The sequence below is a fragment of the Lepisosteus platostomus genome, unplaced genomic scaffold (genome assembly GCF_059453375.1).
Source record: "Lepisosteus platostomus isolate fLepPlt1 unplaced genomic scaffold, fLepPlt1.hap1 Scaffold_78_H1, whole genome shotgun sequence".
In the NCBI taxonomy this organism is placed as follows: domain Eukaryota; kingdom Metazoa; phylum Chordata; class Actinopteri; order Semionotiformes; family Lepisosteidae; genus Lepisosteus; species Lepisosteus platostomus.
The window spans coordinates 7,501-35,041 of record NW_028291690.1 but is presented as its reverse complement, the minus strand read 5'-3'; the positions used below and the strand labels follow the sequence as shown (position 1 = coordinate 35,041).

At 46.4% G+C, this 27,541-nt stretch overlaps 11 non-coding genes across 11 annotated transcripts; 2 read left to right on the top strand and 9 right to left on the bottom strand.

The window, feature by feature from the left end:
• Positions 1-3,129: 3,129 nt before the first annotated feature.
• trnas-gcu (transfer RNA serine (anticodon GCU)) lies at positions 3,130-3,211 on the bottom strand. The gene has a single exon. It is a non-coding gene; the product is annotated as a tRNA-Ser (tRNA).
• A 374-nt stretch (positions 3,212-3,585) lies between these two features.
• Positions 3,586-3,659, top strand: trnat-agu (transfer RNA threonine (anticodon AGU)). Its single transcript has one exon. It is a non-coding gene; the product is annotated as a tRNA-Thr (tRNA).
• A 2,203-nt stretch (positions 3,660-5,862) lies between these two features.
• Positions 5,863-5,944, bottom strand: trnas-cga (transfer RNA serine (anticodon CGA)). The gene has a single exon. It is a non-coding gene; the product is annotated as a tRNA-Ser (tRNA).
• A 1,364-nt stretch (positions 5,945-7,308) lies between these two features.
• Positions 7,309-7,390, bottom strand: trnas-gcu (transfer RNA serine (anticodon GCU)). The gene has a single exon. It is a non-coding gene; the product is annotated as a tRNA-Ser (tRNA).
• A 1,690-nt stretch (positions 7,391-9,080) lies between these two features.
• On the bottom strand, positions 9,081-9,197 carry LOC148631287 (U5 spliceosomal RNA). Its single transcript, XR_015934795.1, has one exon. It is a non-coding gene; the product is annotated as a U5 spliceosomal RNA (small nuclear RNA).
• Positions 9,198-14,320: 5,123 nt separating this feature from the next.
• trnag-ucc (transfer RNA glycine (anticodon UCC)) lies at positions 14,321-14,392 on the bottom strand. Its single transcript has one exon. It is a non-coding gene; the product is annotated as a tRNA-Gly (tRNA).
• A 5,699-nt stretch (positions 14,393-20,091) lies between these two features.
• trnas-gcu (transfer RNA serine (anticodon GCU)) lies at positions 20,092-20,173 on the top strand. The gene has a single exon. It is a non-coding gene; the product is annotated as a tRNA-Ser (tRNA).
• A 3,749-nt stretch (positions 20,174-23,922) lies between these two features.
• Positions 23,923-23,993, bottom strand: trnag-gcc (transfer RNA glycine (anticodon GCC)). The gene has a single exon. It is a non-coding gene; the product is annotated as a tRNA-Gly (tRNA).
• Positions 23,994-24,206: 213 nt separating this feature from the next.
• Positions 24,207-24,289, bottom strand: trnas-aga (transfer RNA serine (anticodon AGA)). The gene has a single exon. It is a non-coding gene; the product is annotated as a tRNA-Ser (tRNA).
• A 1,904-nt stretch (positions 24,290-26,193) lies between these two features.
• Positions 26,194-26,264, bottom strand: trnag-gcc (transfer RNA glycine (anticodon GCC)). The gene has a single exon. It is a non-coding gene; the product is annotated as a tRNA-Gly (tRNA).
• A 213-nt stretch (positions 26,265-26,477) lies between these two features.
• Positions 26,478-26,560, bottom strand: trnas-aga (transfer RNA serine (anticodon AGA)). The gene has a single exon. It is a non-coding gene; the product is annotated as a tRNA-Ser (tRNA).
• Positions 26,561-27,541: the final 981 nt, after the last annotated feature.

Genomic DNA, 27,541 nt, shown 5'->3' with positions numbered 1-27,541 from the left:
ACTGAGCATATATCACTGTGTTGAAGCTAGAGACCTGTATGTAATATTATGGTGCTAAAATGTCATTTTCACATATATTAATGTAATAAATGATTGCTTATGCTTAATAAACAAATCTAATTAAAATAAAAACTTAAGTTTTGTATTTGTCTTGTACCATAGAACATGATTTTCTTTGTATTTCAAGCCCACAAAGTGTCCAAATGATGCACGACATGATATAAGGAAGATTATCACATGAAAAATCGGTATTATCTTTCTCATGAAAATGCATTCCTTTCATTACCTTTTAATTTTTAAAATGAACTCAAGTTGTGTATAATGTAATAATTTAAGTAGAATAGATTCTAATAATATAATGATCCAGTGTGTTGCACTACTTCACTGCTTCACTGTTCTATGCCGTCTGGAAATAAATCCTCAGACTGCTTACTGCCCTGGGCTTGTACCAATAAATTACAGGAGCACATCTATATATCACTGCGTTGAAGCAGGAGACACACAATCACTGCAAACACATCCTAAATACAGTGTTCCAGCACCTTTGACCTCATCCAGAACGTATCATTTCTTGAAAGGGATTGCTGTCTGAATGCACATCTGAATCCCAAACAGAATCTCTAGTAAAATACGATCATTTGTGAAACAGGCAAATGACTGTCTCAGGGGCCCATTCCTCATTCTCAAGACACATGTATTCAGTACGTACACCATGCATTGAGCAAAAGGGATCAAAGACACCACAGGTAAGGTTAGAATTCATTCTGACTATATTCTAAAATATTGGACTCATATTCTTATGATGGCAGACATGATGCTGCGTTTAAAACCGGGGTTAATGGACATTATATGACTGTCAATTCTGTTTTGTTTTGGAGACACTTGGCTGCCTATATGGTACAGTGCAGCGTGAAGGAAACATTTTCCAAAACTGTGTCAGCTCAAAAGTTGTAAGTGAACCTCTCCAGCTGCTTTAACTCTCTTCATTTTTGTCATTTAATTGTCTGTCGGCACTATGTGGCAGCGTTGCATGACAACCCATCTCACCACGGAAAGGAACCTAACAGCTTTGGTAAGAGAGGAGAAAAGGACCTGGCCAGTAAGGGGCTCGAACCCACGACTTTGACGTTATTAGCACCATGCTCTAACCAACTGAGCTAACCGGCCTCACGACAGTGGTCCTCTCTGTGCAGCGCCTTTTACTTCCATTGACAAATGATAGCAATTCGAAGAGAGATCCTTCAGACCAGCAAGCAAACCCACGGCTATTTCGGTTTTCTATCTAGGCAACGTTGGTGTCTGCAATAGCATACATGAAAGCGTGATGCAATTTCTGTGGCTACATTTGTTGCACGTCATGCACAGTAAGAGTGTTTCTAACACCAAATAAAAAGTCAACAATTAGCGATCACGCCTTCTCCTCAGTTAACCCACTGAAACCCTTGCTGTTAACAGTTCTTTACTGCGTGCTTTAAGAACACCTACATAATGTGTCAGTTCTTTCAGCTTTATTCATTAGGTTTTCAAAGGCATAAGTAGAGCACCAGAGGCGCGAACGTAAGATGTGTGGTTATCTGAAGAACTCATTTCCATGGCAGCAGGGCCAAGTGATTCAGCGTATTTATAGTACCAGGAATGGAGAAGCGGCACTTCGCCTTTGCCGGGGAGGCACAAGGATACGTGTGGCAGACGCCATAGTCGGCAGGATTCAAACCTGTGCAGGGAGTTCGCAACGGATTTCAAGTCCATCGCCTTAAACACACGGCCACGACTACAGCAAGCTCACCCCCGCCGCATTCCTCCTATAATCTAACACAGAGTGCGAGGTGGCTGCGGAAACTTTTTCAAAGTCGCTCTCCGTTAAAAAAAAATAAATACCTTTGACAAAATACGTGCCGGCAGACAGACATGCCTCAGAGGGTTTAAGGCTGGCTTCACGTTCAAATGATAAAGTCTCCCCGTCCGGATGTCAAAATGGAACTTTGGCAGACAGAAAAAACATCAACAAACCACAAATGTGGACAAGGATTTTACAAGCTGCACCACACTGCACTTTCCAAAGCATTTACATTCCTGTTAGACGCAGGAATTGCCTTTGATTTGCGCGCTTACGAACGCCATGGAAAACGAAACAAAACTAAAGCCCTCAGCTCCTGCACTTGATTATAATGCCGTTACGTGTCGAAGCAGGAATTTATGTCATCCTACCACTGCAATACGGGGAATAGAGGGAAATGAGCACACGCTACGTATGTCTCAATCACTCCCTAGAGTCGTAAGGCGCATTGAAGGGTGCACACCCATCATTAATCGTTGCGCCTCTGTGAAAGGAAAGCTCTTGAGCAGTCTTTGAAACAGCTCGGATGAAACACTTGATTGCTTCCATGTGCATCTGGAGCCCATTTCTTATTTTCACTTCACGCCGCCCAAAGCATTTCTAAAACAGGAGATTCGTGTTTGGGAATGCGCCCTGCCCTACGAATAAAACAGGTCTACGGGTCTGAAACCTGCTCCACGGAAAACAGTTCTGTTGCGCTTTTGATCAAAGGGAGATTCGCTGTTCTTACTTTTTGATGACATAACACCCAAAGGGGCTTCTTTGGAGCTGGATTCCAACCAGCATCCTAAAGTTTCTTGGCGGTATCCTTTACAGTCCTCTGTTCGGTCGACAAGGGACAGAAGGGGGCAGCTTTCCTCACACACACAGTGCAATGTACTGTAGTGTTCCCGTTCATTGAATTCGCAGTTCTGCATCAGACCTCTAACTCGTTTCCTTAGCTTGGATTTAAGCCATGAAGCAGGCTTCTAGTCTATAAACGTCTAGAGAAATCACAAACTATTTGAGAGGCCATCATCCCAGGGGAACTGACAAAGTCTATCCCTAAACACCTAGCGCAATCTCTCGAGAGACTGTCAAAAATCGCTTTCTCCGTTTGCGTTGCAAGTAAGTGAAAACGCGGTCTCAAACCAGAGCCACTTGGCAGCAGCGGCACGTAAATACTGTTACTGTCACTGCTCGATACTGACGTTAGCCTACTATACCATGTTCAGCCACCACTAGGAAATGTACGGCTCTAGTACTGGAGCAAACAACAGGAGGGCCAAAGGCACACGGGCACACATGGAGAGTGACGAGAATGGGACTCGAACCCATGCGTGCAGAGTACAATGGATTAGCAGTCCATCGCCTTAACCACTCGGCCACCTCGTCTAGGAAACTGGGCTGTCCAGACATGGGTTGCAGCGCTCCAGATGATCTTTTTCTTTTTTTTCCCTCGTACTCGAGGGTCATTTTCCTGTTCCACATGCGATTTCAACATTTTCCTTGGGAGATGTCAAGCCAGCAAGCCACTGGTTCAGTGGCCATTGTGGAGTTCAGTGGCCCTGTTGTACACAGAATGCACATTGAGCTCCTTGGACATGAAAAGTTCCAGATAAAAGCCATTTGTCATCCTTTCTCTTGGTGTCGATGTTGCTATTGTATGTAAAGGTGGCAACTTGCTCAGCGAACAGGCGGAGCACACACCGAATGCAGATGTGTCTGAGTGGTGTGTCCAAGTGGCTGCAAAACGACAGCACTCCCAGGGCGCCGTGGCTTAGTTGGTTAAAGCGCCTGTCTAGTAAACAGGAGATCCTGGGTCCGAATCCCAGCGGTGCCTTTTTTGTTCTGTGTTCTCGAACAGAACTGGTCATTATGGACAACCGCCTACAGCTAGACCTAATTAAATGCAAGTATTCATTTCCTGTCTTTAACGCGACTTGTTTTTCTTAAAATGGATGCAACTTGCAAAACATGAAATACAAACCTTGCTAATCAGTGCTAGCGGCTGGCAAAAAAAAAAAGAAGTCAGCAATGTTTTTTTTCTTTAACCTTAACCCTGCTAATGGAGAAGAGTTAAACAACCGAGTCTATGCAGCTTAAACGGTGCGCACGTCGGGTTCTTAGCTGAAAGGGTGGTAAATCACGCTCACCCCAGTTCTTAATCTTTTAAAGAGGATACAAAATTGAACCTAGTCGCCACATCACATACATCCTGTTCAATGATAAAAAGGTAACATCTATCCTTGCTCCAGAGTAAATCTCACGTTGAAGGCATCTTTTTTTTCACTTTACCGTGAATCGGGCTCGGCTGCACAGAGGAGAGAGCAGAGCAATGAGGTCACTGGGACAGGGGAGTCACATGCTGGCGGTTTGAATACGCGGAAGATCACTGAGGGATCCACAGTATATGGACCCTCCGTGCGCCATCAGTCCGCACTCCGGACTCTGAATCCTGCCATCCGAGTTAAGATCTCGGCGGAACCTGAGGCGCAGTTCCTTCTTAAAACGTAATCTGGTGAGCATTTCTAGAATCGTACTTGTATAGATGCAGCCTTTAATGTGTTGCTAGGTTAAAATTGATGACTTCTTGTATTTCAGTAGGTAACTGCCCTCTTGATTTCAGATTCAATTTCTTTATTACAGGGGCGCTTTTATGAAGACAGAGTCATGTTCAGGTACTTTGCTTGATGGAGGAAGCTCATTTCGGACTCTGTGATCTGCTCACCTGGAAAGGTCTGCTGTACTACTAAAAGAGAGAAGTAGAGTCTGGAAGAAGGGACAATTTTATGATGCTTTGGAAGGTAGGTTTTTTTTTCTTTGAAATCGAAATGAATCAGAATATCAGTGCAAAAGACAAACTCTTGGTTTGGTTTAAAGAAATATGGTTTTAAAACAGACAAAATGTAGAAAACAGGTGTTTCTCACTTTTGGAAAAGAATGGACCGGGGGTAATAGTTTACTAGTTGCAGTGCTGAGCTCACCGGGTTGCAGTCCTGCAATGTCACACGATGGCCAGTGGCGCAATAGATAACGCGTTTGACTACGAATCAGGAGATTGTAAGTTTGACTCCTGCCTGGCTCGGGTCGTTTTTAAACGCATCGGGCTACTCCCCTAAGTAGTCTGTGCTACTTACTGCATTGTAATCGTACTCAGTAAGAGATTTCCTTCATGTAAATGAACTGCACCTGACAGCTTTAGGAAATCACCTGGGCTCAGTACGGTGCTGAGAGCTCAGCGTTGCTGTTGTTCTAATTAGCACGCACTGCATCGGCTATGAACCCGAACTTTTCAATTATTCCGATCATTAAGTCAACACGTAGTCCACATGAAAGGTAGAAATATTCTCTTGTCTGTCTCTTGTTTGTATAGAACTGAATGTCCCTGACAATGTACTGTTAGTTTTAATTGAAGAACGGCATTTGTGTTCAAATATACCAGACAAGTTTATGTAACTGCTCTTGCGACACTAAGTTGTAATTAGTCAAGAAATAAAGTCGAACAACAGCTGCGGGTTTAATTCTGAACGTATGAGATTGCAGCGCCTTTTACTTCCATTGACAAATGATAGAGATTTGAAGAGAGATCCTTCAGACCAGCAAGCAAACCCACGGCTATTTCGGTTTTCTATCTAGGCAACGTTGGTGTCTGCAATAGCATACATGAAAGCGTGATGCAATTTCTGTGGCTACATTTGTTCCACGTCATGCACAGTAAGAATGTTTCTAACACCAAATACAATGTCAACAATTAGCGATCACGCCTTCTCCTCAGTTAACCCACTGAAACCCTTGCTGTTAACAGTTCTTTAATGCGTGCTTTACGAGCACCTATATATTGTGTCGGTTCTTTCAGTTTTATTCATTAGGTTTTCAAAGGCATAAGTACAACACCAGAGGTGCGAACGCAAGATGTGTGGTTATCTGAAGAACTCATTTCCATGGCAGCGGGGCCAAGCGATTTAGCGTTTTTATAGTACCAGGAAAGGAGAAGCGGCACTTCGCCTTTGCCGCGCAGGCATAAGGAGACGTGCGGCAGACGCCATAGTCGGCAGGATTCAAACCTGCGCGGGGAGTCCCCAACGGATTTCGAGTCCATCGCCTTAACCACTCGGCCACGACTACAGCGAGTTCGCCATCGCCGCATTCCTCCTTTAATCTAACACGGAGTGCGACGTGGCTGCGGAAACCTTTTCAAAGTCGCTCTCCGTTAAAAAAAAATAAATACCTTTGACAAAATACGTGCCGGCAGACAGACACGCCTCAGAGGGTTTAAGGCTGGCTTCACGTTCAAATGATAAAGTCTCCCCGTCCGGATGTCAAAATGCAGTTTTGGCAGACAAAAAAAACAGCAACAAACCACAAATGTGGATAAGGATTTTACAAGCTGCACCACACTGCACTTTCAAAAGCATTTACATTCCTGTTAGACACAGGAATTGCCTTTGATTTGCGTGCTTACAAACGCCATGGAAAACGAAACAAAACTAAAGCCCTCAGCTCTTGCACTTGATTATAATGCCATTACGTGTCGAAGCAGGAATTTACGTCATCCTACCACTGCAACACGGGAAATAGAGGGAAATTAGCACACGCTACGAATCGTCTCAATCACTCCCTAGAGTCGTAAGGCGCATTGAAGGGTGCACCCCCATCATTAATCGTTGTGCCTCTGTGAAAGGAAAGCTCTTGAGCAGTCTTTGAAACAGCTCGGATGAAACACTTGATTGCTTCCATGTGCATCTGGAGTCCATTTCTTATTTTCACTTCACGCCGCCCAAAGCATTTCTAAAACAGGAGATTCGCATTTGGGAATGCGCCCTGCCCTACAAATAAAACAGGTCTACGGGTCTGAAACCTGCTCCACGGAAAACAGCTCTGTTGCGCATTTGATCAAAGGGAGAGTCGCTGTTCTTACTTTTTGATGACATAACACCCAAAGGGGCTTCTTTGGAGCTGTATTCCAACCAGCATCCTAAAGTTTCTTGGCGGTATCCTTTACAGTCCTCTGTTCGGTCGACAAGGACAGAAGGGGGCAGCTTTCCTCACACATACAGTGCAATGTACTGTACTGTTCCCGTTCATTGAATTCGCAGTTCTGCATCAGACCTCTAACTCGTTACATTAGCTTGGATTTAAGCCACGAAGCAGGCTTCTACTGTATAAACGTCTAGAGGAATCACAAACTATTTGAGAGGCCATCATCCCAGGGGGAACTGACAAAGTCTATCCCTAAACACCTAGTGCAGTCTCTCGAGAGACTGTCAAAAATCGCTTTCTCCGTTTGCGTTGCAAGTAAGTGAAAACGCGGTATCAACCCAGAGCCACTTGGCAGCACGGGCATGTAAATACTGTTACTGTCACTGCTCGATACCGACGTTAGGCTACTATACCATGTTCAGCCACCGCTAGAAAATGTACGGCTCTAGTACCGGAGCAAAGAACAGGAGGGCCAACACCGAACGGGCACAAGTGTCAGACAAGGAGAGCGACAAGGATGGGACTCGACCCCATGTGTGCAGAGCACAATGGATTAGCAGTCCATCGCCTTAACCACTCGGCCACCTCGTCAACAAAACTGGGCTGTCCTGACATGGGTTGGCGCACTCCAGTTGATCTTTTTCTTTTTTTTCCCTCATACTCGAGGGTCATTTTCCTGTTCCACATGCGATTTCAACATTTTCCTTGGGAGATGTCAAGCCAGCAAGCCACTACTGTGGTTCAGTGGCCAGTGTGGAGTTCAGTGGCCCTGTTGTACACAGAAAGCACATTGAGCTCCTTGGACATGAAAAGTTCCAGATAAAAGCCATTTGTCATCCTTTCTCTTGGTGTCGATGTTGCTATTGTATGTAAAGGTGGCAACTTGCTCAGCGAGCAGGCGGAGCACACACCGAATGCAGATGTGTCTGAGTGGTGTGTCCAAGTGGCTGCAAAAAGACAGCACTCCCAGGGCGCCGTGGCTTAGTTGGTTAAAGCGCCTGTTTAGTAAACAAGAGATCCTGGGTCTGAATCCCAGTGGTGCCTTTTTTTGTTCTGTGTTCTCGAACAGAACTGGTCATTATGGACAACCGCATACGTCTAGACTTAATTAAATGCAAGTATTCATTTCCTGTCTTGAACGACTTGTTTTTCTTAAAATGGATGCAACTTGCAAAATATGAAATACAAACCTCGCTAATCAGCGCTCGCGGCTGGCAAAAAAAAAAGAAGTCAGCAATGTTTTTTTCTTTAACCTTAAGCCTGCTAATGGAGAAGAACCTAGTCGCCATATCACATACATCCGTTTCAACGATAAGAAGGTAACAACTATCCTCACTCCAGTGTAAATCTCACGTTGAGGGCATATTTTTTTCCACTTTACCATGAGTCGGGCACAGCTGCACAGAGGCGAGAGCAGAGCAATGAGGTCACGGGGACAGGGGAGTCACACGTTGGCGGTTTGAACACGCGGAAGATCACTGAGGGATCCACAGTATGTGGACCCTCCGTGCGCCATCATTCCACACTCCAGACTCTGAATCCTGCCATCCGAGTTAAGATCTCGGCGGAACCTGAGGCGCAGTTCTTTCTTAAAACGTAATCTGGTGAGCATTTCTAGAATCGTACTTGTATAGATGCAGCCTTTAATGTGTTGCTAGGTTAAAATTTATGACTTCTTGAACTTCAGTAGGTAACTGCCCTCTTGATTTCGGATTTAATTTCTTTATTACAGGGGCGCTTTTATGATGACAGAGTCATGTTCAGGTACTTTGCTTGATGGAGGAAGCTCATTTCGGACTCTGTGATCTGCTCACCTGGAAAGGTCTGCTGTACTACTACAAGAGAGAAGTAGAGTCTGGAGGAAGGGACAATTTTATGATGCTTTGGAAGGTAATGTTTTTTTTTCTTTGAAATCGAAATGAATCAGAATATCAGTGCAAAAGACAAACTCTTGGTTTGGTTTAAAGAGATATGATTTTAAAACAGACAAAATGTAGAAAACAGGTGTTTCTCACTTTTGGAAAAGAATGGACCGGGGGTAATATTTTACTAGTTGCAGTGCTAAGCTCACTGGGTTACAGTCCTGCAATGTCACACCAGGGTCAGTGGTGCAATGGATAATGTGTCTGACTATGGATTAGGAGTTTGGAGGTTTGACTCCTGCCTGGCGCTGGTTGTTTTTAAACACATCAGCCTACTCCCTAAGTAGCCTGTGCTACTTACTGCATTGTAAGAGCGATTGTGAGCGGTTTTGTTTTCTCTCTTTGACCAGCCCAGCTGCGCCCCACCCGAAGGCAGGGAAGCACAAAAATTGTATGGAACTCATTCATGCTCCTCTCCATGGAAATCTTTAGTAAAAGGCAAAAGATTTGTACGAGATGAAGAGAAACCAGAGTGCGTGGCTGGACAGCTGCAGGAGCCCAGGCCGCCTTCAAGCCCTCTGCCCTGCCGGTCGTGGTTGGCAATGCACCTGGCCTTACAAACGAGCCAGTGGGGCCCGTTCAGCTCCGGGCTCATCGCCTGCGGCTCTCGGCTTACCTGGCAGGGGAGATACCTTGATCAGCCTGTAGTTGGTGTAGTTGGATTGTTTTCTTGTTTTCTGGAAGCAGTGTTTGTTTTGCAGTTTGAGATGGCAACCTTTGGATCCCGCAAGAATGCTGTACGTTTTGAGCTTTTGGATGACCTCTTCATGGATCGTATGCAGTTAGGCAGAAAAGTGTTACAGAAGGAACTTGGCTTTGAACCTCGGCACTTGGATTTCATCTTCGCTCTCCCAGGTCAGAAAGCATTTGAGGTTGTTTTTGCTACCTATTCTCTGTTTGAACAATGTGTGGATGTGTTTGAGGCAAAAAGAGGGAAAGTTCCTGCCCTTGAGAAGATCAACTTGCAGCCTCTGACACAGAGAGAGAGGAAAACGGTGCATGTTGTTATGTTCTCGGAAATGGCAAAGACGGAGGACATTCACACCTGGCTTAAGCAGTACTGCACAGTCCACCATGGAACTGAGGTTAGAGATGTTGACGGTATAAAAACAGGAGCAAGGAAATTCGAGGTTCGCTTGCTACCGGACAATGTAAATGGAGGCTTAAGGCACCTGCCCTCTACAATCCGGCTGGGCGCCTGCAATGGCTATGTTTTTTATGTGGGACAACCAAAGGTGCGTCGGCGCTGTGGTGCTGTGGGACACCTGGCATCGTCCTGCACTGTGAAATGCTGCAAGACCTGTGGCAAACAGGGACATTTAGCCTCTGACTGTTCAATGCTGCCAAAGTGCAATTTATGTGGCTCGGAAGGACACGTTTTTAAGAACTGCCCTCACGCCTACGCCAATAAACTCAAAATGAGAAAGGATGAGGCAGTGCTTGTTTCAGCCAAACCGGCCCGAAAAGCCAAAGCAAACAACAAGTCAAACAAAGAACCCTTGTTGAACAAAGAGTCTCAGCCTCCAGCCAGGATCAGTCCTGCTGTGGCTCCGGGGCCGGTGGAAGAGAAATCCACTACGCTCCCACAACCGCAGACTGCACCAGACAAGCACGAGGGTTTGAAAACCCCAGAGAACAGCGAGGACCCCTCCCCCACTCCTGCTCCTCAGAACGAGGGCCATTGTGGGGCCCCCACCGGTGGAGCGGGTCCAGCGACGATACCCAGGATTCAGCGGAGCTGCTTTTCTCAGACTCTGCAAGTGCTACAGATGCCCTCCTCTCCTCCATCCAGTCCGTCACGGAGGATCTGCAACAGCTGGTGGGTGAGGGGGAAGAGGAGACTGGTGCATCGGCTGCACCCCTTTCCCCTCAGTGCTACCAGGAGCTGGACTTGAGGAAAAGGAAAAATGACTCTGTTTTCTCCCCGAGCGAGGAGGAAGGAGAGCATGGCGATAGGGACAGCTGGAACCCCTCCACCCCTCCTTCTACCCCCTTCCTTGAAATGGACTCCGTGAACGCTTTTACTGCTGCCACCCTGATGAAGGCTCATTCAGAGGATGGCTGGCAGGAAATTGGTAAGAAGAAAAAGAAAAAGAGAAGGTAACAGGTGAGACCGAAGAGAAATGTGTTTTGTAAAGACTGGTTCCACTTTCTTATGTAATATGGCTCTAAACATAATTTCTCTTAACACCAGAGGTATCAATGACAGAGTTAAATGCCAGTGTGTCTTTGATTACCTCCAGCAGAGAGAGGGAGATGTGTTGATGTTGCAGGAGTGTGCTTTAGCCTATCAAGAGAGGTATAAAAGCTTTGAAGATAGGTGGGATAAAGGGCCTTCTGTTTGGTCAGGGGACAATAACAACAGAGCCTCTGGCGTGGCCATTCTTTTCAAAGGATGGGCTTTCAAATTGAAAAGTATTCAGAGGGTCATAGATGGCAGGTTGCTGTGTGTGGATGTGGAATGGGGGACCGTTAACCTGCGGCTAATCAATATGTATTGTCCTACTGACGTGGGAGGAAGGGTGGAGCTACTCAAGGCACTCTCTCCCCTATTGTTAAGTAGCACAGACGTGATAGTGGGAGGGGATTTTAATTGTATCTTAGAGCACACAGACAGGCAGTCTAGCTCTCCGATAAAATTGGATTCCAGCTCACTGGCCCTGCAAAACTTAGTTCAAGACTTTAAACTCTCAGACACATATAGATGTATATATCCCACAACAGCAGGATATAAATGGTCAGGGAGGAATAGCAGCTCCAGAATTGACTATTGCTTTGTCTCAGAGAGAGTGAAAGTTGTTGGGGTCACTCTTCAGCCTGTCTTCTTCTCAGATCATCAGGCTTTAGGGTGTAGAGTGGAACTCAAGGGCGGGACTGTCTTTGGCCCAGGCCTCTGGAAACTCAACACTAAGCTGCTAGAGAACGAGGGGGTAGTATCCCGCTACAAGGAGAAACTATCACAGTGGCTGTCCTTGCAGTGTCTGTACGGGTCAGTAGGAGAGTGGTGGGAGGAGGTGAAGATGAGGACAAAGGCCTTTTTCATGGCTGAGGGAAGGAAGGCTGCTGCCAGACGGAGAGGAGTGCTAGCCAGGAAACAGAGGCAGCTGCAGCGTCTCTACACGATGCTGCACAGTGGCTTCGCTGTGCTCGAGGATATCACCCTTTTAAAAAAGGACATCCGGAGCATAGCCGAAGAAAGTAGTCGAGGAGTGCTGTTAAGAAGCAGAGTGCAGTTCTTGGAAGAAAATGAGAAGTGTACTCGCTTCTTTTTCAGGAAAGTGGTAGGCTCCAAGTCTGTCATGGAAAGTGTAGTTGATGAGGAGGGACGAGAGAGAACAGAGCCGAGTGCTATCCTCTCCTGCACCAAGGCCTTCTACTCAAGACTGTACAGCTCTACAGAGGTAAAGGATGAAGAAATTCATTTTTTTACCTCAAAGCTAGAAAACGTTTTGAGTGAAGAAGATAGGGAAGTACTTGAGAGGGATTTGACAATAGAAGAGCTGAGACAGGCTATGGAGAGCTTACAGAAGAGGAAAACTCCGGGTGCTGACGGGCTCCCTAAAGAATTTTATTGCACCTTTTGGGATCTGCTTCAGGATCCGCTACTGCTCCTATTCGAGCGAAGCTATAAGACAGAATTGCTGCCTGACTCCTTAAGAGAAGGCACTATCTCTCTCTTGTTTAAGAAAGGAGCAAAGAATGACATAAAGAACTGGAGACCCCTCAGCCTGTTAGGCGTGGACACTAAGATCCTGTCCAAAGCCCTTTTCCTGCGCCTACAAAATGTAGTGGCCTCACTGGTAGGGAAAGAACAGACTTGTGGGATAGCAGGACGCCTGATGAGCGACAACCTGGCCTTGTTGAGGGATGTCTGTCTGTACTCAGAGGATCGCTCCCTCCCTCTGTGCATTTTAGGTGTAGACCTAGAAAAGGCCTTTGACCGCCTAAACCGGCAGTACTTAACATTGGTACTTGAGCACATGAATTTTTGCCCCATCATGAGAAAGTGGATTAACCTGCTGTACACAGGTAGCAACAGCAGAGTAATGGTTAATGGCAATAGATCACACCCCTTTGAAGTCTGTTCAGAGGTGAGGCAGGCCTGCCCATTATCCCCCTTGTTATTCGTTTTGGCTATGGAGCCCTTAGCCTGTGCCTTGCGCCAGGATCAGGCCATTAATGGGATACCAGTGCCTGGAAGTGGGGGAGGAGAGGTAAAGACATCTCTATACATGGATGACCCTGCTCCTCTCTGACAATGCCTCAATTAGCAGAGCTCTGCAGTGCTGTGATCATTTCTCTTTGGCTTCATCCGCAAAAATTAACAAATCTAAGAGTGAGATTTTTTATCAGAACTGGAGGGAGCCAAAAGAAGGACATGATCTCAGGCTGCAAGAGAAGAGAATTAATTTACAGGTGCCATTCCCCGGCATTGTGGCCATTGTCGGTGCTCACACGCGATAAGATAAGGCGGAGGAGAGTGGGGCATGCCCAGCGGCAGACATTCAAGGAGGGGGCAGTGCGAGGTGAGGTGAGGTGCGACACCCCGGAGCCCCGACGCAGCTAATGCGGAGCACTTGTTGGACTGGCATCGAAAGGACGTGTGCGCACGGAGCGAGCCTTCCCTGCGGCGGAGCGCGGGAACTTTCTCCCCCCCTCCCGCTGCAGGAGTTGTGTGCGCTGCAGCGGTGCCGAGAGAAAAGCACAGAAGGCAGCAGGCTCTGGAGAGCAGGTAAGAGATGGAGCCTTGTGGGCAGGCGAGCAGGCCCGTTTTTTGGAAATTGCTGAAAAGGTTTGTTCGGTGTGTGGCAGGCGCACGTCGCGAGCTTGCGTGGCGATCTGCCGGTCTGGAGTTATGCAAATGAGGCCGAATTGCATCCCGGGACATGCTGCGAATGCGCAACGGTGACTGCAGTTGTGTAGGAAACGGTGCGCTCGTTTTCTTGTTTTGCCCACACTTTTGAGTGTTAGTGTGGCGTGTGAGTGTGCGAAAGAGTGGGCCCAGCAGGAGGCGGTGGTGTGCAGGGCGAGGAGGTGGCCTAGGCTGCGCAATTTGTGCTGTGGGTGCGGGCCTCTTGCAACTTGGTTTATTTGGTTTATTTATGGTTCGCATAAATAAAACCGGAAAAGAGGAATTTATTCTGCTTCCTGTGCGTGCAGTAGTTACAAAGTTGAACGTCTTTACACGATCTGCTGCAGTTTTCAGTGGGCGGGCTTTGTCAGATGGCTTGGAAAAACGCACTGTGTTTCGGCTCGGGAAACATCATGAGCAGTGTCCTGCATGTTTTCTGTGTATAGCTGTCTTTTAACGCATACAGAATTCATTCGAAATCATTGATTTCTCCAATTAACAAGGGTCGCTTTTTGAACCTGCCAGAAGCATTCTTTCAATGTAACAGATTTACTCCGGGGAAAGGCAGCATGACATTGAGAGTAGCTCAAGCTTTCAGCACCCGTATCGGACTGCGTGTATGCAGACACCGCTCAGAATCCCCTGTAAGATTCTCCTTCAATTCTGTTTTGCATTCCGTTTTTCAAAAGGCTGCGCTTTGCTAGTCACAATCCAAGGCTCATGACAGCATTTGAAACCAATCGCCACTGCGTTGGCCGGGAATCGAACCCGGGTTAACTGCTTGGAAGGCAGCTATGCTCACCACTATATCACCAACGCACGCCAACAGGTGCCCTGCAGGACACCACCAGAGAATGCTCACGATTTCGGAAGCTGTCTCCGGGACATGGTGATTCCACACATCCTGAATAAATCATGATATTGTTAGTTGCTGTAGCTAGACGTTCAAATGAGTTTCATGGCCAGATGGACTGTTTCCTCCAGCGGTATAGTATTGCAGTGAGACAGCACGATGCCTGCAAGACTGTCACGCTAAACGCCACAGATTGTGTTTGTGTTGGACAGTTGGACCCTACAGTTGGACCCTCGTCGACAACCTGAATAGCTTATTCAGAAGCAGTGCTGGACCGGGAACGAACCAGCTTCTTCCCAGGCACAAGAGTGACTTGTGAGGACTGCGCGCCGCAGTCAGATTCCTCCGCCCGTCCTACTCCGAGCTGCACCTTGACTGGTTGGCCGGTAGCCAGAGGACGCCGGGACAACGCCCATTGGACAACCGCTGGAACAGAGGCTGCAACAGAGCCTGTCAGCTGGTTTGGTGTTCGTGCCGGGAAATTCCAAATCCATACACAGTGGATAAGTAAACCCCATGTTCTACATTGCGTCTCGAGAATTTAATTGTACCTCAACACAAGTTGTTATCAATTTAATTCATGAGTAATGTATTTACTTCCGAGTTTAGAGTAACAGTGGGTAATAACACTGATTAGCGATTTGGTAACCGAACGATATATATTGACATATATTCTCTGTTGTGTATCTCTTTGTGTTTGCATCTCTTCGGGATTATATACCTTGTATATTGATAACCCTCACAGTAAGGTCTGCCACTCGTATCCAGGCAGACTAGTATATGTTTGGTGCACAATTTATATTAATAAATGTATCTAGTGTATTGAACCCCTGTGTGTGCGTTGTTAGTTGTTCTGACGATTGATTTTCTAAAAGCCCCAACGAACAACCTTGTGATTACTGCTACAATTAATAATTGTCTCAGTAAACCCATCAAACCATTACATTTAATGGCGTCCCTGGGTGGGTGAGTTTAGAATGAAATGAGAATCAGTCGCACAGAATAACTGAAGTTCAGCACAGCACCGCGGCTTCTATACGCGAATACCGGGTGTGCTGATAACTGCGTAAAGAAATCCCCCTGTTTTCTAGCGTTTAGTGTAACGTGTGCTGATTGGAAATCCATCTGCTCGGGTGTCTAGATTCCATACTGTATTTTGGAAAAAGAAAAAAAAAAGTAATACTCTTAAAGTTTCTCTGACGTAATGACAATGGCTGCTAAAATGTCTGAAGTGGAGTCGCTTATAAGTACTATTTCTAGCGACGACAATCCTGGTTACTGGAGTGGTATCGAAAAGTTGAACTTTGATGATATTGAGAAGCTGCAAGTAGATTTAGTAGCTAAGGTAGCGAACCAGCTTAACACAGGAGTGTCTGTGAACGCAGTTCTGGTCCTATCGAGTTTCACCTTAAATCTAGCTAAACAGCTGGAACTGTCTTTGTCCGAGCTGACAAAGTTTCAAAAGCTTCAGGGAACGCTAGAAAGATATAAGGTGGAGCGAGTCGAGTTGTTGGATATAATCAGAGAAAAGAGAGTGAAAAATGAGGAAAGTGAAGACTGACTCAGGGAAGTTTTAGGTAAATTAGATGACTTGTCTGCTAGAGAAACTGCGGCTGAGGTAGCTAGGAGAGACCTGGAAGGGAGCTCGAAAGAAAAAGAAAAAGAAATTGAGAGTTTAAATGAGCTCAGCCAGGAAAGGCAAAAGGAGTCAGATGCTGCCGTACTGGAAGCAAAATAGACTAGATCCCACTTGCATGCCAGCCCACCTAGCAGCCCGGAGCGCTCACCCAACGCGCCGGGAGGAGGTTTCTCCCAGCCAGGGTCTGTGGTCGGATCGGCATGGGGGAGATCGCCGAGTCCTGCGCGAGACGCAAGGGCGAGTCAGTTCAGGCATAGACCCCCTGCTCCTGATCACGGCCGTCTCCCTGCCCGCGGAGAAACCGTAAAAATTAACCTCCACTCCCTGAGGCAGTTAGCCAAAGATGTAGAAAGGTTTGACCCGTCAGTGTCAGGGAATAATGTGGAGACCTACATCGATGAGCTGAGATATACTTTGCAGTTTATGCCCGAAGCGTCCGAACAGGAAAAGGCTATGTAAGTAAGGAAAACTACCAGCCGAGCGATCCACGAGTGGATGTCTAGACAAGGACCGGAAGTCTGTAATAGCTTTGAGGAGCTGTGTCAGGCAATGATCGGAGAATTTTCGGCTTTTATCGATCCCATAGCTGCCGTGGCTGCTGTGCACCATATTAAGCACGAAAAAGCTGAAGCCCCTCGCGACTATTATCAGAGGCTTAGGCGCACTTATTTTGCAGGGCGGAATGAAGAGGGTTGCGAAGAGAACGTGAATTTCAAAGGTTTATTCATTGCTAATCTGCATCCCTCAGTCAGGAAAATGATTGTGATGCACACACAGCGATGAAAATGGCTGACATTAGAAGGTTGGCTCAAAAAGCCTGGGGAGCTGAAGTCTCTGCTTCCTCAGAGCGAAAACCTGCTAAAACGGCCGTGTTCGCCACTAAAGCCAGCAGGGTTGACGACTCGCCTCAGCTCGAGGCAGCTGAGGTTCCTGAGCTCGCTAAGCCCCGGCACAAAATAGGCAGGCAGGACCGCACTAAGCGTCAGAGCCGCCGTGAGCGCTACGGGGAAGGCAAGGGCTCAGGCAGAGTCTATCATAAGACTGGACGAAGGGAGTCGACTGCAGCCCGCCTGGCCAGGCTTGAACAAGCCCTGCCTGAGAGATCAGGACAGGGTAAACCTTCCGCACCGAATGCCAGAAGTGTGAATGAGCTTAGGGGGACCACGCCCCTTCTCACTGGAGGAGGCGGGGATCCGTCCCAAGCCCCTCCCTCAGTCTATCTGATTGGGTGGGAGGGTTCCTGCCTGGAAGAAGGCTGTGACTCTGAGTTGGGCGCTGACCCCGCCCCTGAAGTCAAAGAAAAGGCAGGCTTCCAACAATTCTTAGGGAATCTCAGCCAGAAAGGCAAAGCAAGGCGTATTTATATCAAGGTTTTTCTTGAAAACGTCTTAGATAGAGAAGCACTGATTGACACTGGGGCTGAAATTAGTTTGATGTCAGCCGATCTACTCAGCGAGCTCAAACGAGTAGCGAAAGGAAAAGGCATCAGACTTAAGGTAGAACCGTGTAAGATAGATATTTCCAGCTATACCCAGGATCATGCCAGGATCACACACCGAGTGTGGGTGGCACTTAGGTTCGGGCCAATGAACATGGTGCATCCTGTTTACATCTCTAGGTTAAAAAGAGAGCCACTACTCATTGGCCAAGACCTGCTTGACAGGCTGGAGCCTCTGGTGGACTGCCAGCGTGGAAAATTGTGGGCTCAGGTCAAAAACCCTAAGCCTGTTGCACAGCAAAAAGGGGGATTCAGTGGTTATGCTGTGATCACACAGTGCCCACTGAACACTATAGCTGAGTTGGAGGTTCCTCCTGGTTCCTCTGGACGAGAATAAATGTCTCTTCTTGCTTTCCAAAACTACAGGGAAGTCCTGCCCAGGCCAGCACTCCCACGGTCTCCCAACTACAGGAGCAGTGCTCCGAGCAGCTGCTTGACCCGCCAGGTAAAGCACACCCCCTTTTCATCCCTGAAGAAGAGTGGATCTCCCTGTCCGGTAATGAATGGGAGTCCTTTCTGTGCACCCTGGTACCTCAGGGGGTCCAGGACTACCACCCCATGGTGGTGGGAGGGGGTCCAGGTGGCAGAAGTGCAGGTTGATGATGTAATTCTTAGCCTCAGCTCTGAGAAGTCCATAATCAGTGAAGGTCTGTTCGAGGACCTGTCGCGAAGCTGTCAGGTGACCCTGGTGACGCAGTCACAGGTTCTGTGGTGGGCACCCCCACCTCATAGGTCCATTTGGAGCAAAGGAAGCTGTGTAGCTTCCATCTCCATCGGAAAAAGGAAGTTTGCTCACTACTTCCAGGTAGCACCTCAGCTGACCCATTCGGTCTGCATTGGTGCAGACCTATTGGTTCGACTGGGCGCCCAGCTGGACACAGTAAACAGTGTGCTGTGGAAACGGGTGGACCCAGATGCCCACTCTCTAAGCGGTGACCCCGAGAACATTCGGTCAGGTCAGACGATTCCTCAGGCCTGCCAGGTAGTAAACGAATCGGACCTGATCGTTCCTGCGTCAACAGCAGGGTTTCCGGTACGCCTTGTCCTAAAGAAGGGACAGAGAATGGACGCTGAGATGGTTTTCTTCCAACCATCAGCTCAGTTTATCAGACTGAACCTAGCAGTCTGTTGTACCCCCAAACTGGAACGGAATGGCCGAGCCACCTGCCTGTTGGTGCAGAACATAGCAAAACAAGATGTCAAAATCCCTGCTCGCACTGACATGGGACTGGAATTGACAATAGTTTCTATGATTTCGAACTGGCCATCCCAGTACTGGGGCAGCTCCCTGGTCCCTTGGCTTCATAAAAGCGCCACTGTAATAAAGAAATTAAATCCAAAATCAAGAGGGCAGTTGCCTACTGAAATACAAGAAGTCATCAATTTTAACCTAGCAACACATTAAAGGCTGCATCTATACAAGTACGATTCTAGAAATGCTCACCAGATTACGTTTTAAGAAGGAACTGCGCTTCAGGTTCTGCCGAGATCTTAACTCGGATGGCAGGTTTCAGAGTCCGGAGTGCGGACTGATTGCGCACGGAGGGTCCATATACTGTGGATCCCTCAGTGATCTTCCGCGTGTTCAAACAGCCAGCGTGTGACTCCCCTGTCCCCGTGACCTCATTGCTCTGCTCTCTCCTCTGTGCAGCCGAGCCCGATTCACGGTAAAGTGAAAAAAAATATGCCCTCAACGTGAGATTTACTCTGGAGCGAGGATAGATGTTACCTTTTTATCATTGAACAGGATGTATGTGATGTGGCGACTAGGTTCAATTTTGTATCCTCTTTAAAAGATTAAGGACTGGGGTGAGCGTGATTTACCACCCTTTCAGCTAAGAACCCGACGTGCGCACCGTTTAAGCTGCATAGACTCGGTCGTTTAACTCTTCTCCATTAGCAGGGTTAAGGTTAAAGAAAAAAAACATTGCTGACTTCTTTTTTTTTGCCAGCTGCTAGCGCTGATTAGCAAGGTTTGTATTTCATGTTTTGCAAGTTGCATCCATTTTAAGAAAAACAAGTCGTGTTAAAGACAGGAAATGAATACTTGCATTTAATTAAGTCTAGCCGTAGGCGGTTATCCACTGGGATTCAGACCCAGGGCCTCCTGTTTACTAGGCAGGCGCTTTAACCAACTAAGCCACAGCGCCCCGGGAGTGCTGTCCTTTTGCAGCCACTTGGACACACCACTCAGACACATCTGCATTCGGTGTGTGCTCCGCCTGCTCGCTGAGCAAGTTGCCACCTTTACATACAATAGCAACATCGACACCAAGAGAAAGGATGACAAATGGCTTTTATCTGGAACTTTTCATGTCCAAGGAGCTCAATGTGCTTTCTGTGTACAACAGGGCCACTGAACTCCACGCTGGCCACTGAACCACAGCAGTGGCTTGCTGGCTTGACATCTCCCAAGGAAAATGTTGAAATCGCATGTGGAACAGGAAAATGACCCTCGAGTACGAGGGAAAAAAAAGAAAAAGATCATCTGGAGCGCGCCAACCCAGTTGGGACAGCCCAGTTTTGTTAACGAGGTGGCCGAGTGGTTAAGGCTATGGATTGCTAATCCATTGTGCTTTGCACGCATGGGTTCAAATCCCATCCTCGTTGGTTTCCATGTCTGTTTCCATTCTGTTTTTGATCCCTATTGCTCAATGCACAGTGAAAGCATTGCATACATGTGTCTGACAATGAGAAATGGGCCCCTGAGACAGTCATTTGCCTGTTTCACAAATGATCGTATTTTACTAGAGATTCTGTTTGGGATTCAGATGTGCATTCGGACAGCAATCCCTTTCAAGAAATGATACGTTCTGGATGAGGTCAAAGGTGCTGGAACACTGTATTTAGGATGTGTTTGCAGTTATTCTGTGTTTCTAGCTTCAACCCAGTGATATATATATATATGCTCACTGCTTTTTTGGTACATGCCCAGGGCAATAATCATTATGAGGATTTATTTCCATATGTGCTAGAGGTAGTGTTGTGAAATTCTTCAACACACTGGATCGCAGGTTTAAACCTGCACTCTTACTCCTTAAATACCAACAAATGCAGATATGTAGCAATCATATTGTAGCTGACACTCATTTGCCTGTTTCACAAATGATCATATTTTACTAGAGATTCTGTTTGGGATACGGATGTGCATTCTGACAACAATCTCTTTCAAAAAATGATTTTACCTTATCGCAGCTTTGCCCCTCTTGCCTCTTTGGAAAATATCTCCATCTTGTGGTCGTTGTTGGTAATGTCTAGACAATATCTCCATCTTGTGGTCGTTGTTGGTAATGTCTAGACAATATCTCCATCATGTGGTCGTTGTTGGTAATGTCTTCTTATGCCCTTTTTTTATTTCAATTCTTTATTAGTTGATTCTAGAATCTCTACAATAGAGCTGAAAATATCAGTTTTGTAGCAGACAATATGACATTAGTTATAGTCCAATTAAGACTTTATTACCCTGTTTGTAACATAACAAATTAAAATTGATTAAAACTAAGTTTGGAACACCAGGGAACATAAAAAATGATTTTTAGGAAAACCATGAGGTTCTCTGTGTCCGATGCCTGCAAGTGGAGAAAGCTAGAATCCTTTGCTTTTTCAAAATTTGAAAATAAACATCATATAACAACAGCTTTCATTCCTAGGAGTGAAAAATAACCATTTTTGAAGACATATTAGTTTCTAAAACACTACAATAAAGTTAAAAACATCCGTTTTATATTACTTTTAGTATTTTTAGTGAAATTAGTCATTTATTGCACTATTTTTAATATAATCTCTAATTAAAAGTGAATAGAATTAAGTTTGGAGCAACAAGGAACACAAAAAAAAAGATTTTAAGGAAAAAAATGATGTCTTCTGTGCCAGGTGCCTGCAAGGGGAGAAAGCTAGAATCCTACCCAGGCTCCTGGAGCTCTGTCCTGGCTAAAGGAGGGTGAATCCATCCCCTTCAAAGCTCCATAAAAAAATGATCATTTAAAATTTGAAAAAAAAAACATCATATAACAACAGTTTTCATTCATAGGAGTGAAAAACAACCATTTTTGAAGACATATTAGTTTCTAAAACACTACAATAAAGTTGAAAACATCCGTTTTATATTACATTAATTTTTGTGAAATTAGTCATTTATTGCACTATTTTTAATAAAATCTCTAATTAAAAGTGATTAAAATTAAGTTTGGAACAACAAGGAACACAAAAAAAAAGATTTTAAGGAAAAAAATATTGTCTTCTGTGCCAGGTGCCTGCAAGGGGAGAAAGCTAGAATCCTACGCAGGCTCCTGGAGCTCTGTCCTGGCTAAGGGAGGGTGAATCCATCCCCTTCAAAGCTCCATGAAAAAATGATATTTTTAAATTTGAAAAAAAAACATTATAGAACAACATCTCTTGGTCAACAGAGTGCAAAAATCCAACTTTGAAGAAAATCCATTGACTGATCCCCGAATCCTGACGTTTCTTTGCATGATATCGGGCTTGCAACCACTTTCTAGAAAATTATGAAAAATGCCAAAAATGAAAAAAAAGTTATCAATTCTAGAGCCTAAGAGGAAAACAAGACAAATGTATATCTCCAAATAATTTTATGTGCTTCAGAAGAGCCCAGGAAAGTTTTTTGCATACATGAAACCACGCCCGTTTGCACGTAAGCAGACATGGTTGCACACACGACTGCATGAAAGCACGCGTGCATGCGAAGTCATCCTGTTGAGCATTTGAAAAGCCGCACCACGCCGCACTTGAAATAGCTCTTACCTTAGTGGTAGACGCAGGAATCGCCTTTTTATTTACGCTCTTACCAACGCGATGGAAAGCAAAACAAAGCAAAGCAGAGCAAAACAAAACGAACAAACGAAAACCCTCACGTCCCGCACTTGCATATAACGCCGTTACGTGCCCAAGCGGTATTGTACGTCATCCTAGCACTGCACCCCGGGGCGTACGGTATATGGGAACGAGCACACGCCATGAATCGTCTCGAATCAGTCTCTACAGCTGTAAGGTGCCTTGAAGCGTGCACCCCCAACATTCTTCTTTGCGCATCTGTGAAAGGTAAACTCTTGAGCAAACTCTGAACCAGCTCTAAGGAAACTAATCCGATTAGACGTTACTTTGACTCATCTTTTTACTCTCAGTGCTGGTTTGCTCAAACTCCAGCTAGGGTTAGTGTTAGCATTCCCACGCTACTTAGACACTTTGTTTACGCTCAGTGCTGGATTTTGGGAACTTCAGGACGAGTGGGAATTTTCTCCTATCTGTCAATTCTGTTTTGTTTTGGAAACTCTTGGCTGCCTATATTGTACAGTGCAGCGTGAAGGAAACATTTTCCAAAACTGTGTCAGCTCAAAAGTTGTAAGAAAACCTCTCCAGCTGCTTTAACTCTCTTCATTTTTGTCATTTAATGTGACACTCGATGTATAACTGGAGCCTCACATATGCAAATGGTGAGGCTCCAGTTCGACACCACTTTACAGTATATGACAAAAGCATGGCAGACTGTGCCGGACCGGCAGATAACTTCCGCTTATTTTTACCATATTAAACATTGGAAATCCAACCACTTTCATTTGTGACACTTGATTTTGGCTCCACCTAAGACACTCTTAAATCTTCAAACACTTTTCTCTTCTCCCGCAACACTCTTGTCTGTCGGCACTATGTGGCAGTGTTGCATGACAACCCATCTCACCACGGAAAGGAACCTAACAGCTTTGGTAAGAAAGGAGAAAAGGACCTGGCCCGTACGATTAGGCGTTATTAGCACCACGCTCTAACCAACTGAGCTAACCGGCCTCACGACAGTGCTCCTCTCTGTGCTGCAAAAAATCAAACTCAGGGAATTTCTTTTGTCCTCCTTTGAATAGAAAGCCGTGTAATTCAGTGTTTGGGCTTTCTCGTGCAGTTTTTATGGTTCTTGTAACCCAAATCCTACACTGGCCTGAAGTGCCCCCCCATTTCACAGCATTTTTCAGCTGATTTAAAATGTACCTAAAGGAGAAGCATTATTGAAGACCATCAATTACCAAGAGCTTTTGTCAAAGGTTTTGGTGGTCATTTTGAATGACCACAGAGCGCTGTGACCTCGGTTTTACATCTCATCCAAAAGACAGCGCCCTTTTACAACACAGCATCTCCGTCACTATACTGGGGCATTGGGACCCGCACAGACCTCAGGGTGAGCGCCCCACCGCCGGCACCATTAACACCGCTTCCAGCTGGAAGCTTTTTTTTTCCCTGTAGCTCACCCTCATCCGGGTACTGACCTGGCTCACACCTGCTTAGCTTCAGTGGGTTTTTTGAGTTGCGAGTTGCAAGGGGATGCAAGTGATGGAGCCGCTCGCTGCAAAAGCCACTGCATTGGCCGGGAATCGAACCCGAGCCTCCCGCGTGGCAGGCAAGAATTCTACCACTGAACCACCAATGCTCAGTGCCTGGGTCTTCAAAAAAGACGCTTTTTTGGTGCTCTGTGCAAAACGCGTCGACATCTGCTTCCAGCTGCAAAATGCCATTCGCGGACGCTGAAGAACTTATTTCCAAGGCAGCGGGTACAAGCGATTGGGCGTTTTAAAACCACCAGGAACAGCAAAGAGGCGCGCTTCTTTGCTTGCGCCGAAACACACCGACTGGAGGCGGATAACGTAGTCGGCAGGATTACGAACCTGCGCGGGGAGACCCCAATGGATTTCTAGTCCATCGCCTTAACCACTCGGCCACGACTACAGCAAGCCCCACTGCCGCTGCGTTCTTGCTACAATCTTACCTGGATCGCGAGGCGCCGGCGGAAGCCTATTTCAAAGTCGTTCTCCGTTTCAAAAAAACATTTCCAAAATACAAGCCTTGCAGACAGACACGCCTCAGAGGACTTAAGGGTGGCTTCATGTCGGAATGATAAAGTCTCCCCGTCCGGACATGAAAATGCCACTTTGTTACACATAAAAAAAGAATCAACAACAGAGAAATGCCCACAAGCATTTGAAAAGCCGCACCACGTCGCACTTGAAATAGCTCTTACATTAGTGGTAGACGCAGGAATCGCCTTTTTATTTACGCTCTTACCAACGCGATGGAAAGCAAAACAAAGCAAAGCAGAGCAAAACAAAACGAACAAACGAAAACCTTGCGTATAACGCCGTTACGTGCCCAAGCGGAATTGTACATCATCCTAGCACTGCACCCCGGGGCGTACGGTATATGGGAACGAGCACACGCCACGAATCGTCTCGAATCACTCCCTACAGCTGTAAGGCGCCTTGAAGCGTGCACCCCCAACATTCTTCTTTGCGCATGTGTGAAAGGTAAACTCTTGAGCAGACTCTGAACCAGCTCTAAGGAAACTAATCCGATTAGACGTTACTTTGACTCATCTTTTTACGCTCAGTGCTGGATTGCTCAAACTCCAGCTAGGGTTAGGGTTAGCTTTCCCACGCTACTTAGACACTTTGTTTACGCTCAGTGCTGGATTTTGGGAACTTCAGGATGAGTGGGAATTTTCTCCTATCTGTCAATTCTGTTTTGTTTTGGAGACTCTTGGCTGCCTATGTTGTACAGTGCAGCGTGAAGGAAACATTTTCCAAAACTGTGTCAGCTCAAAAGTTGTAAGAAAACCTCTCCAGCTGCTTTAACTCTCTTCATTTTTGTCATTTAATGTGACACTCGATGTATAACTGGAGCCTCACATATGCAAATGGTGAGGCTCCAGTTCGACACCCAGTTCGACACCACTTTACAGTATATGACAAAAGCATGGCAGACTGTGCCGGACCGGCAGATAACTTCCGCTTATTTTTACCATATTAAACATTGGAAATCCTCCCACTTGTATTTGTGACACTTGATTTTGGCTCCACCTAAGACACTCTTAAATCTTCAAACACTTTTCTCTTCTCCCGCAACACTCTTGTCTGTCGGCACTACGTGGCAGCGTTGCATGACAACCCCTCTCACCACGGAAAGGAACCTAACAGCTTTGGTAAGAGAGGAGAAAAGGACCTGGCCAGTATGGGGCTCGAACCCGGGACCTTGGCATTATTAGCACCACGCTCGAACCAACTGAGCTAACCGGCCTCACAACAGTGCTCCTCTCTGTGCTGCAAAAAATCGAACTCAGGGAATTTCTTTTGTCCTCCTTTGAAAAGAAAGCCGTGTAATTCAGTGTTTGGGCTTTCTCGTGCAGTTTTTATGGTTCTTGTAACCCAAATCCTACACTGGCCTGAAGTGCCCCCCCATTTCACAGCATTTTACAGCTGATTTAAAATGTACCTAAAGGAGAAGCATTATTGAAGACCATCAATTACCAAGAGCTTTTGTCAAAGGTTTTGGTGGTCATTTTGAATGACCACAGAGCGCTGTGACCTCGGTTTTACATCTCATCCAAAAGACAGCGCCCTTTTACAACACAGCATCTCCGTCACTATACTGGGGCATTGGGACCCGCACAGACCTCAGGGTGAGCGCCCCACCGCCGGCACCATTAACACCGCTTCCAGCTGGAAGCTTTGTTTTTCCCTGTAGCTCACCCTCATCCGGGTACTGACCTGGCTCACACCTGCTTAGCTTCAGTGGGTTTTTTGAGTTGCGAGTTGCAAGGGGATGCAAGTGATGGAGCCGCTCGCTGCAAAAGCCACTGCATTGGCCGGGAATCGAACCCGAGCCTCCCGCGTGGCAGGCGAGAATTCTACCACTGAACCACCAATGCTCAGTGCCTGGGTCTTCAAAAAAGACGCTTTTTTGGTGCTCTGTGCAAAACGCGTCGACATCTGCTTCCAGCTGCAAAATGCCATTCGCGGACGCTGAAGAACTTATTTCCAAGGCAGCGGGTACAAGCGATTGGGCGTTTTAAAACCACCAGGAACAGCAAAGAGGCGCGCTTCTTTGCTTGCGCCGAAACACACCGACTGGAGGCGGATAACGTAGTCGGCAGGATTACGAACCTGCGCGGGGAGACCCCAATGGATTTCTAGTCCATCGCCTTAACCACTCGGCCACGACTACAGCAAGCCCCACTGCCGCTGCGTTCTTGCTACAATCTTACCTGGATCGCGAGGCGCCGGCGGAAGCCTATTTCAAAGTCGTTCTCCGTTTCAAAAAAACATTTCCAAAATACAAGCCTTGCAGACAGACACGCCTCAGAGGACTTAAGGGTGGCTTCATGTCGGAATGATAAAGTCTCCCCGTCCGGACATGAAAATGCCACTTTGTTACACACAAAAAAAGAATCAACAACAGAGAAATGCCCACAAGCATTTGAAAAGCCGCACCACGTCGCACTTGAAATAGCTCTTACATTAGTGGTAGACGCAGGAATCGCCTTTTTATTTACGCTCTTACCAACGCGATGGAAAGCAAAACAAAGCAAAGCAGAGCAAAACAAAACGAACAAACGAAAACCTTGCGTATAACGCCGTTACGTGCCCAAGCGGAATTGTACATCATCCTAGCACTGCACCCCGGGGCGTACGGTATATGGGAACGAGCACACGCCACGAATCGTCTCGAATCACTCCCTACAGCTGTAAGGCGCCTTGAAGCGTGCACCCCCAACATTCTTCTTTGCGCATGTGTGAAAGGTAAACTCTTGAGCAGACTCTGAACCAGCTCTAAGGAAACTAATCCGATTAGACGTTACTTTGACTCATCTTTTTACGCTCAGTGCTGGATTGCTCAAACTCCAGCTAGGGTTAGGGTTAGCATTCCCACGCTACTTAGACACTTTGTTTACGCTCAGTGCTGGATTTTGGGAACTTCAGGATGAGTGGGAATTTTCTCCTATCTGTCAATTCTGTTTTGTTTTGGAGACTCTTGGCTGCCTATGTTGTACAGTGCAGCGTGAAGGAAACATTTTCCAAAACTGTGTCAGCTCAAAAGTTGTAAGAAAACCTCTCCAGCTGCTTTAACTCTCTTCATTTTTGTCATTTAATGTGACACTCGATGTATAACTGGAGCCTCACATATGCAAATGGTGAGGCTCCAGTT